Source organism: Manacus vitellinus, unplaced genomic scaffold, assembly GCF_001715985.3.
Source record: "Manacus vitellinus isolate BGI_N305 unplaced genomic scaffold, ASM171598v3 scaffold_30_pilon, whole genome shotgun sequence".
Classification (NCBI taxonomy): domain Eukaryota; kingdom Metazoa; phylum Chordata; class Aves; order Passeriformes; family Pipridae; genus Manacus; species Manacus vitellinus.
In genome coordinates this window covers 1187958-1200677 of record NW_021940291.1, presented here as the reverse complement: position 1 = coordinate 1200677, position 12720 = coordinate 1187958, and positions in this window count along the sequence as shown.

Sequence of the window (12720 nt, the reverse complement as noted above, 5' to 3'; positions counted from 1 at the left end):
AGCTTTGACCGCAAAGCCCAGGAGGCCTTGGAGTTTGTCTGAAACAAAGGAAAAAGATTGCGAAAGGCAGTGGTGTCAAATAATGCTTCCATTTAGTAGGAATTTTGCTCCCCTTGCATTCCCAGGCAGCACCTGCTGTGTGAGGCTCTTGGCCAGCTCCTCTGAGCCTCTGTGGTAAAACAAACAAAAACAGCAGGGAAAAAAATTCCTCTTTATAACGCCTGTTATCCTCAGGCTACCTTCCAACACTGCCTCGCCTCCCCATGTCGACTGTACTCTCCAGGGAAACAGGCTACTACGGGGCCAGAAAGCCTTGTGCAAATGGGCAGTTGAGCAACGGAGGAAGAGACCCTGTCTTATTGAAAACAAGACTGTTTTCCTCCTCTTCCTTCACCTCTAAATGCAGAAGGGTCTTTATTGATGTTCCTGCCAAAAAAAAAAAAAAAAAAGGAAAAAACTGTCATGTTGTTACTTCCATAGCAAAAGCAATCAGAAATTATCCTGCATTAGTGGAAAATAGGGTTGGTTATCCACTGTTGCTTCTCACATCTTAGCATTTCAGGGTAGTTCTGCAGTTGTTTTCTGTTTTGGAGCATGGTGGAACTGGCTGTGCTGGAGGTTATTCATGTTTATCTGGTGTTTGGACCAAATGGCCCACCTGCATTTTACCTGCTCAGCCTACAGCTCTGCCACACCATCAGTGTTGCTGGTGGGGACTTGGGCAACCTTCAGGAACCAGAATAACCTCTCACAGAGGTTTAACAACACCTTTCTCTCCTCACACTCTCCCTGCTATCCCTGCCTGCTCTGCACTTACTCAACTGAGGAAGGAAAAAGACTTTTAGGACCTTGCTTTTGATCCTACCTTTAGGCAACATCTTCCAGATAGCTTTCACTAGGCTAAATAGCCCTGTGTCTGATATGGACAGAGATTCAGAGGCTGTGATCCCCTGGCCTGACCTTCTTAGCACAGGCTATCAAATAACCACTGGCATCCAAAGCAGATGCAATGTGCCCATAACCCATGCTTTTTTCACCCATGCTGCCTTGATTTCACCTCAGACAAAGCTCCAAGTTAAGTGTTCTCAGTAAACTTTGGGTCTACTCTTTGGATAGTCTCCCTTCCTTCTCTCTTAATGCATACCTGATTGAGGGCAAAGAGAAAGCAAAGATGCAGAAAGATGAAGGTATGCACTGAGAAAATCCAGACTTTGTCAAACTGATAGGAGAAGTGCACTAGACCTTCCACTCTCCTCATCAGAGCTTTCCCAAGGTGTGGGCCAACACCCATGCACAGCCCACCAGGGATCACGTTCAGGACAGACAGCTCGGCTCCTTGTTAGGTTGGAAGCAGCGTTTTATCTCAGTGTGCCTGACAAGATGTCTCTACACCCTTCAAAAGAAAAATGCTCTCCAAATGGCTCCCATTCCTTCTCTAGACTCCTATTCTGTGTTTGATGCCCCGTATGTCCTTTTTTTCAAAGGCGCTACTAAAACCACCACAGAAGAGACTGAGATGCCACCTGGAGACTCTCCATAGCCTAAGAGTGAGGTTTTGCTTTACTGCCTGAAAGACTCTGCCTCAGGAGAGAGCTTCTGTTTCTGAACTTAGTACTGGCACTTACTGTGTGACACCACTCTTTTATTGCCCAAATCTAGCAGTGCTAATGACAGAGCCTCTCTGATGCAGTTATTCTCCACCAAGTTATTGACAGTTCTTCTGACCAAGTGCAGGTGTTCACTTTAGGATGATAGAAAACACTCTACAAACTTCTCTGTGTTGACTAGACCACCCATGAATATAACAGGAGTTTGGCTGCCCAGCTCATTTGTGAACTGGAGGCTGCTGTAGTGAAGCAGGATGAGTAGAGGGTGCCTGATGTCAGGTCCCTCACTTCTGGGCTTGAATCGTAGTGAAAATTACTTCAAAGCCAGCACCAAACTGCAATCCTAAATTTTATACTTGGTAAGAACATCAGGAAGCGATGGTGAATGCCTGTGTAAATCCAGAATTGAACATTTGCCTGAAGCCATTGACATCAATGCCTTGACATTGATATCAATGCCTTGACATTATTCCTGTGATATTTTGCTGGTACTACTTGCTCACATCTTGAAAGTCTCCTGCCTTGTAGCACAACCCTAGTAATTTTGGTGCATGTTGCATTGTTGACTTAGGAGTTTTAAACATCACTTCAATTTCTGTAGCAAAAAGCTTAACACTAGCATTAACACTGAAATTACCACAAGTGCCACTGCTGCAGAAAGTCCCAAGCTACCTGCCGTAGTCCACTGCTCATGCTCACAGAGGTCAACATCCTGTCCTTAGCACATGTCCTCCAGCACAGGGATCTTCACTAAACAGCCATCCCTGTTTGTGATTCCTTCTTCTTACCGCCCTTGCTCCCTCTATACCCCTAAAACCAGGCACAGCACATTGGCTTTCCTCAGCGACTTTGCGATTTCAAGCTGGAGTCGCATTTAAGCAGCCAGAATGGTGCAAGGAGCCCATATAATTACTGCTGGGATTGTGCTGCATAGGGCCCGTGTAACAAACTCGCCTCAAATAACCCAGCTTGAATGTCAGAGTCCGTGCTGTATTGTGTTTCACATTCTGGCTGTGGGAGCGCTTCCCCAGCAGGAATCAGGGTAACAAATCCCTTACTCTCACAGGAGGGCCCCATAAAATGAATGATTCTGGATCTCACACTCTTGAGGAGGTCTCAGTTACTCCAGCAGTTGTTGCTCATAAGGGGAGCGACCATAGGGGACAGAGGGAGGGAAGGGTGGTTTGGCAAGCTTTGGTGTATCATCACCCCCCTGTTAGAGTGGGAAGGAGCATCAGGGCTCTCCTCTCCCCTCCAATCTATACTTTTGCATAGATGTTAAATTAAAAAGAAGTCAAAAAACAAAGAGTAGATAAACCCTGAGGCTGAGATTGAATCAAATGTATCTGCTTGAAATTCTGCATGGCTGCTGGTGGCAAGAGGTTCCCATTTCCTCTCAGCTTAGACTTCCCTGTGAGCAGCACCCATGTATTTATGGGGTAGCATAAAATGAGATGTTTACTCTCTGTGCACCAGGGCCAAAACCCTCTGCTTCCTCCTAGAGTAGCTTATGGCATCCCCTCCGCCAAGTCCTGTGGTTCAGCAGCCAACACAGCTGCCTCTCCATCCATGTCCGAAACCTGAACTCCCCCACTTCTCCTTGGGAGACAGAGATTGCTCCCTGAACTATCTCCAGTCTCTTGTTATCTTGCTTTCCTTGTCAGCCAGTGAACTGTGAAGCGACAGCGGAGAGAAAAATGAACTCTAACCTCATTTTCCCCCCCTACAATTAGCCAGAACTGTGCCTTTTATTTTTTTTTCCTCCCCACTTTTTAAATGATTAATAAGACAACTTGGTCCTTAGCTTCTGCAGTGAGGCGAGTGTGCTGACAAAGCACTGTGATGTCTCTTCCAGGTCACCCGGCAGCAGGCCATGTCTTTATGAAAACATAAAAATTGGAGGGACTATTTGAGGAATTTGTAGACTGAGACACAGGAATTTTGCCCTTCAGACCCTGGCAACTGCATTCTGCAGTGGTCTCTGAGGCCCAGCGACTGCCATGGAAAGGAGTAGCTGCTTAACAGCAACCTGCAAGCTCTGAAAAGCAGATTTTTTTCCCCTTCTTTTATTATGTTGCTTTGAAATATTCAGCCATTGCCCTTTGCCTGTTTCATGCGGTGACAGCCTCAGGGCATGCTGCAAGCTGGATCCAGTGGCAAAACACAGATCTGTAAACACCTTCAATGGCAACACACAAGGGGATCCTCACTCCTGCTCGCCCTTCACCTGAGCATCGCTCTTTCATGTGTGCTCATCTGTCTCCTGGGTTTCCAAAGCTCCTACTGCAGTAGGGAGTAGGGAATTTAGGCCAGGTGGAGTCTATCCGCTTAAATCGTCCGTGTCTTTGTTATACCACCTGTTGCATTTGGAGACAGAAAAAGCCCCCGTGCACTCCCAGGCATTGACAAGGATGGAAGAACTCACACCACAGGGATGCTCCTGCAGGGTGGGCAGGCGGGGAAAAGGACCTTCACCAGCACAGGCATAAAAGGGCAAAGCACTGGAGAACAGTACTGGGGTGAACAATTCTGGATTGGCTTCTGGTTGACGGATTAACATCTCGTTTGGCTTACAGAAGGTAGTGCCTGCACTTCAGTCCTGTTAATTGGAGAGCATCACTAAAGGAACTGCTTTTCACAGTACTTCCAGCAGACTCCTCTGTATCACTGGGGCTTGAGAAAGCCAATGACAGGCCAATCCATGCAATACTTTTAAGACATTTTAAAAGCAAACAAGTGTACCAGTGGAGTTGATCAAGCTGCAGGCTGCTGCCGAAAGGGTAGCGGGGTTAGAGCTTTTTTGAAAGCAGCCTTGGCACATTAGAGAAACAACTTGCTCCTAGCTACAGCTGTGGAGTGTAAACGATGTGATTCTTGCCATCTCATGGTATCCTTGTGTTCCAGTTGTGGGGTAGTTAGCCAGAAGAGGAGGGCATGCTGCTGGCTGAGGGACAGCAGTGGCATTGCCGGGGGGACTGTGAGAAGAGTAGAAGCCAGTGACTGAGCATGGAGTCTCCTCCAGAGCCATGAATGCAATGTCAAATCCTCTTGATACCATCCACATGGTTAAATGGATTTCAAAGCTGCAGCACTTGCCTGAAAGAAGCATATTCTGAAATCAAGGCTCTCATGGTTTCACCCAAAGACAATCTGCCCCATAGGCTTTTGGTGGCCTTGGTTTCATCTGTTCCATCCCTGACAAGGTCTGCATTAGCCCCTGCAGCCTCTCTTAACCTTTCTGCCCTTGACTCTGACCAGCTTCAAAGTGGAGCATTTCCCTGCTCTTTCCAGGAGGCCTCCCTGGCTCTTTCAATCTTTCTCAGAAGAGCTGTTATCAGTCCAGATGTTTGCGAGGGGGAGGACTCCAAGAGGAGCCTTCTTCATTACCTCCAACAAACATCCCCTATTTCTGGCAGATCCTTCCCACTCCTCCCACTGTGCAGCTGAGACAGGGAGAAGATGTCAAAATTTATGGGGCTGGTAGATATCGCCTTCGGTGTGGCCATGGAAAAGGAACAAAACAACAGTTGTTGCCCCTGGACAAGCTCTCTGATCTGCCAGAGATGTCCTGCTAGTTCATGTATGACATTTAATAATTAAAAACTCCCATACAATTGTTTAGCAAATGCTAGTTTTTAGTCGTCATTATGAACTTTTTTACTGTAGTACCTCCCAGGAGCAAGTCCAGTTGGGCTCCCATCATGCTACGCAATCTTCAAGCAGCCAGGGAGGCTGAATTCCTTTCTCTAGGAGTTGACAGTCCAAATAAACAAGGCAGACAAAGGAGAGGAGGGGAAACAGAAGCTCAGGGGAGGTGAAGTGAGTTGTCCGAGGTCACACAGCAGGTCAGTGCCAAAGCTGGGAGCAGAACCCATACTGCCAGCTCTTGCTCTCATGTCCTATCTCCCAGGGGAAGACTGGGCCAAAATAATTTATGAGGCAAAGAACTTCTATCACATTCCTCCTGGCACCATGAAGTTCTTCAGCTTGTGCAAATAAAGCACAGCCAGATAAAGAAGCAACTGGGCACCAGTTATATTTTGGTTTGCTAGGTCTCTGTTTCTTCATATGTTTCTTAATGTTATAAAAATTCTTTACCAGTTAAAGTGATCATCCGAATAGAAGTAACAGAGTCAAGGAAGAACATTGCTTTGGAGTGTTGATCTGCAGATCTGGATGGTGAAGATCAAGGTTGGATGGTACCTGTGGGAAGAAAGATGCTGACCTCCAGCCCATAATCCAGCATGGCTTGGAGATGAGATCCTCTCCTGCTGCACAGTGGCACTGACACTGTGGTCAAGTGCCAACAAACAATCTGGGCAGCTGCAGGGAGAGAGAAGGGAGAAAGAGCAGTGGGCTGAGATGAGGTAAGGAAACAGCCATGTTCCATCATGATTTTTCTATGAAGGAAGATAAAGAAGCTGATGAGGCTCCAATGAGGCATCTTCTGTGAGTGCAACCATGCAATGGACCATCTTGATCTGGTTTCAGAGCATGATGGAGGTGATGTGGCTGCTGTTTGTGGAGAGATGGTAATCTTGAGACTCACCGTATCTCCCCTGAGAAGTAGGAAAAACCAGCAAGGAAGCTAAGCAGCACCCTTAAGGACTCACCTCTTCTTTGTCTGAGACAGAGCTGTGGAATCTGGTGCTCTCAATCCCACTGGAGGCATCACTGCTTTCAGGTTCCATAATTGATCTTTCATCTCTTTCTCAGGAAACAGAGGGTCCTGCTGTATGTAGAGCACATCCAGGTGCATGTACTTCACCATCAAAATGGTATCTGCCAGCTCTCTCTTTACTCCTTTTGGTTGACAGCTCTGGCTGGTTTGTTCTTATGCTCTTATGGTAGGGAGGGAGGGAGGGAGGGATGGCTGGAGTCTGGACTAGGACATCTGACATGCATAGGAGAGGCTATCAAGCTCAGATTCAAGCCCTGAAGTTCCTGTCTTCCCTGTGCTATGAAGCAATAATCTTGAAATTAAACTGCCCTTTTACCCCAGCAGTGTCATCCTATAGTGAACACAATTCTTTCATTAACAGACGTTAAACGTAAGAATGTTCACCGCCACTTCCCTCTTCCTCCTCAGTTAATTTTCTTGCAGTGTAAGGAGGGCCTTATTTCAAAGGCAGGGTTAGGTAGGTGGAAGCTGCTCAAGCCATCCTGGCTGGCTGAAATGTCGCTGGCTGAAATGTCACTGGCTGACTTTTTTAATTGTATGCAAAAGGGTCATTATCTCCTGCATAATGTTTTGTTGCTCACATGCTTGAATGATGTAAGGACATGTGTCACCCATGTACTGGATGATTCTGATGCCCTCATAACTCCCTCGGCTATTCCAGGCTGAGGCAATTTTCAGGGCTGGACGAGGACCACAGCAGCATCTGCAGGAGGATATGGTAGTGGATCAGCACTGGAATAGGAAAGACAGCCCAAGAGACATACTGGATGTCTTTGCATGGAAGAGCAGATAAAGGAGCAAGAAGTAAAAACAAAATAAAACACAAAAAAAAGGAATCATAAAGCTATTTAAGTAGCATGGCAGCTTAAAAATTCACTCCCAGAAAGTCTCAGTGTTGTCCCTGAGGTCAAGCTATTGAGTACCATATCTTATTGAGGGGTTATCACAAGTGTCCAACATCACCTCACCTCTGGCAAAGCTCTTCACAAAACCTCTGCGTGCTGCCAAATACAGGCAGTGAAAACTGGCAGGATCTGCTCTTTCTGTCCTACATCAGGCTTTGCAATGGTGTCATCAGTGTGGACACCCAATGAAAAATGCTGTACCTTTGATGCTGGTGTCACCAAACTCAACAGAGAGACTTTTGACTGATCACTTGTGAATGAGAGCACTTGAAGCTGCTGGGCTGACATCTGCTCGAATCTTGCCCAAATGTTTTTTTGGCCTGTAAATGATAAGAGTTAACCAGAATCAGAAAGACCGGTTTCATCAGGGTCAGAAAATAGTGCAAGACAGAATTCCTCGAGGTATTTTGTTGCCTCTACCTCCAGGCAAAACCCAAAGATAGCAGAGAAATGTGAAAGTTGAAAAAAATATTGACTGAACTTTTCAAACTTGGAAGGGTCAAGTATAGTTTGGTTCAAGTCTCAGGTGCAGGTTAAGTATGGGTCTTGATCTACTGGAGGAGGTTCATCCCTTGTTCAAACATAATATCATGGCCACTGGGCAGGAGAGACAGTAAGGAAATGGACTCAGTTTAAAACTTATTGATCATCTGATTGCAACAGGAAATATATGTGGTTTAGCAAATCTGTCACTCTCAGCAGTTTCAGTTCAGTAAAGAGCTGAGACATGAGTGGTTGAGCAGGGACATGAGTTACCTGCCCACAGCCCTGTGACCAGGTAAAGCCCCCATGACTCCAGCTGTGCCCTGCAAGGCCATGAGGCCAGCACAGCTTCAACCTCTCCCATGCAAGAAAGGCAGGAGTCTAAGGCCTAAGGTCTAAGGCTGCTGTGAGATTAGAGGTGTACTAGAAGGACTCCATGGTGACCCACCTGCCATGCCAACAAATCCTCAACTCAATCTTCTGTGCTGCCAACAGTTTTTTGTGTGACTTTGTGCAAGTTAGTCAGGTCTCATTATTTTAAGAAGTCATCAGGACACCATGGAGATAAAAAAGCAGAAAACTGAGGCTCTGTGATGCTGTGGAGATGAGGGAAAGATATCACATAAGTACAAATACACATTCACCTGTCTCAAGACAAGGTTAACGACTCTGCTTATTCACGTACTTCTGAATTCAAATAAATGTCCCCCAACAGGAAAGAAAATGACACAGGTAACCTGAGCTGCTGTTCAACTGGGTTTCTTGCAGAACACAAGCAGGTCTTTGGTGTTGGTTTCCCTCCATTCTTCACTCTCCCTCCCACTTGAAAGAGTTGGAATTGGCAAGAAAGAGTAAACAATGACACAGATAGTGTTTAACCATTAATAAGGGTGGACAATGGTTAGGGAAGTAGCTAAGGACCCTCGTTATAACTAATCAGCTGTCTTCTTGTCTCTGTCTTATTGAGTTTGGGGTTTTTTTCTTTTTGCAAGCTGGCCCTGGTTAAAGTCTTTTCAGGAGTTAATGAGCTAGAGGAGAGTCATCTTCCCCACGGGCATGTTTCAAGCCTATGGTTTTTGAAGGTTTTCTTGGCCATTATGTGCACGAGCATGGCTGTGGTCAGGGTTGTAAATGCTGGCTCTCTGCTAAAGGGCTGCACAGCTTGGTACAACCGTGCCTCTTCTCTCAGCGGGGTCTCGAGGAAGAGCCTGCCTTAGATCTAGGCCAAAACAACCGGTGTTTGGGCAAAGGCACTGTCTGATCCTACACAACACCAGCTTCAGCTGTCAACAGAAAGAGATATCTCAGGGCTACTGTAATGTACATCCAGCTGCCACAGCTGAACTCAGTTGAGGGCTGTTGGGGACACAGGCACGTTGTAGCCTTACCTCCAATCCTTTACCTTCACCTGGATCAGTCCCTCTGGGGAAAAGGAGTCAGAAAACCCACAGCAGAGCAATGGCTGATCCTTTGGCTGCCTGGCCATGGCCACACAGGCAGGAGGACAGTCAGCAAAACTGCTCACAGCAAAACCATCCCTGGGACTTCCCTCATTTCTCAAAGAAACTTGTTCAGAAATATTCCAGGGTTTATACAGTAACACTCAGCACTAAAACCTGGACTTATTCTTCAGCCACCTGTTTAGGAACCTCAGCCTGTTAGTAAAAGAAAAATAAATAAGGTACTCTGAGGTGTTTTTGAATTGCATGAGACTTGATAGTTGCTACATAACAAGAGAAGAGAGATTTTTGAATGAATTGATTTTTTTTAAAAAAGGAAATTTAAAAAAAGTGCCACAATAGCTAACACTTGTCAAAGAGAAGGGGTAGGGGGAGAGAGGCTGGCAACTCTTTTTGGGTTGGCACTAGAAATTAGCATTTTGGGGAGGGGTCAAATTTGTGGAGAGAGAAGTGACTTTAACCAGCTGGAGTCTACTGCCTCTCTGCCTCTTGAGTAACAAGCATGCAGCTTTGAAGACTGATAAAAACAAGTTTTCACTGAAGTCAGCACTCCCAAGCTCATGCAAAGATAAAAGAGGGAACTTCAGGCCAGTTTTTGCTTCTTCTACCAGCAAGGCCACCAGCTGAATCCTGACCTCAGCATGTTTTTGGTAGGTACAGTTTAAAAGCAGGAAGGACAAGCCTAGGAATATGAATGCACCAAGAGTCACCTGAATCCTCAGATATGAACTGAAGCTCATAATCAGCCATTTCAGAAATTCCAGTAGAGTTCAGAGCTCTGACATGGTCCATATAGTTTAGAAACTTAAACAAACATCCTGATTTCTGAACTGCATAGAAGACTGGAAGCAGCCTCACTTCCTGCTCAGATACCCATGTGAGACTTGTATTATTGCCAGGTAGAGAAAAAAAACTACCTTGATTTAACCTATAAGCAGTGTGCAACCTGGGAAAGGAAGGAGTCATTCAAAGGACACGTATCTGGGAGGTGAGGCAGTTTTGATGAGGTCCCCTGTATTGATTCTGATCTGCCGTGAGGGATGCTTCAGGTACTGGCCAAAACGCTTTGCAATGAGAATTGATTTCCAAATTTTTGAAAATTTTGTTCCCAGCTTTTCTGTGAGCCACAAATCTACTCTTACTCTTGTCAGTGTTGCTGCACATGGTTGTTTCCCAGTGAAGAGACGGAACTTGTGAAGTTGTGCATAAAATGCAGAGGGTCTGATAGGAATAATCCCAAATTGGTCTCAGAAAGAAGAAGAGTAAGCAAGCCATACTACACTGATGGACTGGTAGTCTTGTTTTCTCAGAGCCTCACACAAAACACTTAAGATACCTGCAAAACTAGAAGAGAACACTCAGAGGATTTATTAATACAGAAAACAGTTTCAAGGTGTACTCCCTCACTACCACCCCAAAATATGATTGTATTTTAAAAACATCACTAGGGAGACAGTCTTTATGCCTTGTGTAAAATCTAGCATTTCCGAAGTGCATCTGAAAACATGTCTTTTTTTTGTCTCACACAGGTCTCAGCCTGCTAATCAGCTGGATATTAAGATGAGAAGAGCTGTAGCTCTGGTCCAGTTTGTGCATGCATTGCTACAAACCACAGCGTGAGGGCAAAGAGTCTTGATGCATGGTGAATAGCCAATAGACTAAGTGGGAAAGTGTTTCCTCATCATGTGGAAATTTCCAGAATATCAGAACTGGGTTTTTTTCTCTTTTCTGAATGGGGGTAGAGCCAGAACTTCAAAAATTTTATCAAAATTTTAGTTACTATGAATATATACAGAGAAGATCAATGGTAACAAAACTTTTCAGTATTGGCCTTTCTCAACTTTTTTTACTCCACGTTCACTATATTCATAATACTATTACTGAATCTAAAATATTTCTGTGCAGGATTCCCTGCTGAAACTACTGACAAGAGACAAGAGGCTATTTGCATCTGCTGATATCAAAACAATTTTTTTTTCCACAGGTAGCTTTGCTTTGGAGGAAGTGGTATTTCCAAGTTAAAAAACTGAAACTCTTTCTAAGGAAAACTCCTGACCACACTGAAGAATGAGATCAAACAAGAGCCCTGTATCTTGCACACTGAATTAGTCTGCTAAGGTTTGCTTTAACATACTCTCCTGGGCAGGAGTAGCTCAGATTGGCTGTAGAGGAGCCACTCACTGCACCTTATCACCATCCCTGTGACTTATCTCAGGGAACTGGGACCCATTTATCTGCCAGAGCAGACAGGTTTTGTGCTGCAGAGGGGAAGGCACATGCAAAACAGAAGGCATATGCCAGCACCTTCAGATGTGGCTCTGTGTGCACCTAGCAGGGCTGTGCCACAGCTTTGCCATGCATTGGATCTGCCCCTCAGCAGACCTTCTGGCTTCCTGGTAAGTCCTTGCAGGTGCCTCCCTCTCTACACCAGTGTGCCCAGGGAGACTTCCACTTGCTCTCTCCCTCCATTGGCTGTCCTTTGAAACATGGAGAAGGAGCTGGGGAATGTGCTGAAATATGTCTTTCCCAAACCACAATGTTTGCTGCTGCCGTTTGGTCCTATCTGATTAAACACAAACAGCAAGACCTGCTCCACTTGCTTCCTCCCTCTGACAGGGGAATGAGCTCAGCACACCCTGGAGTCTCAGCCAAATCCCGCAGGGTAATATAATTGCATTCCTGCTCCATCTGCCTCAGTTACCCCACTTGGACATGTTATATCTCCGTGCTTCCTGTTGTGGCATCCTCGGCATTCCCCACCACACTCCCCACCCCGTTGCTCCTCCCTAGACTTCACTGCACAGGACTCACTGCTGGTGCACATGCAAGCTGTCAGAGGCAGTGGGATACATTCCTGGGGTAGACAGGTAAAAGCTTGTTCAGATCTATTAAACTCAGGACTTCTCAATCATGGTGTATCTGGGGACACGAGCATGTTTGATTCTTGCCTTGACACCATATTGAGAGAAGGAGACCATGGGGGAGTCTAGATTTAGTGTTGATATTAGGGGATTGATGTGATCTACCAAGTAGGCAATTCCCTCCTCATGAAGTTTGCTACTGAAGTTTAGTGAGTTTTAGAAAAAGCACAAAACTCATGAGTGCTGAAAGCCACCGTAAAAACACCTCCTAATGAGCAAATTAACAGCACATTCCCAGACCTCATCAGCCAGGGTTCTGCATGAGACCCTAAATGATGGGAAAATCTATTTTAAGAATGTTTAGGGAACTTCTCAGGATGTGATAATTTTTTAATTTATTTTTTGGTGCACTGAATATAATATTTGTGCACTGCTGCAAGCACAGCCTCTGTTCAGTACCCAGATGCAGACACACAGTGCACTGAAAGATGGTGAGTAGGGGTCTCTGGGGAAGTGTAAGAGATTAAACTCCCTGTGGAAGCATCCACTTTCAGCCAATATCAGTGTTTTGCTTCATAGGTGAAAATATATTAAATAAAAAAGGCTTGATTTTCCATGTCTAACTGATCTGTACTCTTGTCCATTTAAACATGTGGGTGAACAAGTGAGCAATTCATGAGTGGTTGGACTAAGAGGCAGGAAATTATGCAAATAAGGACACTG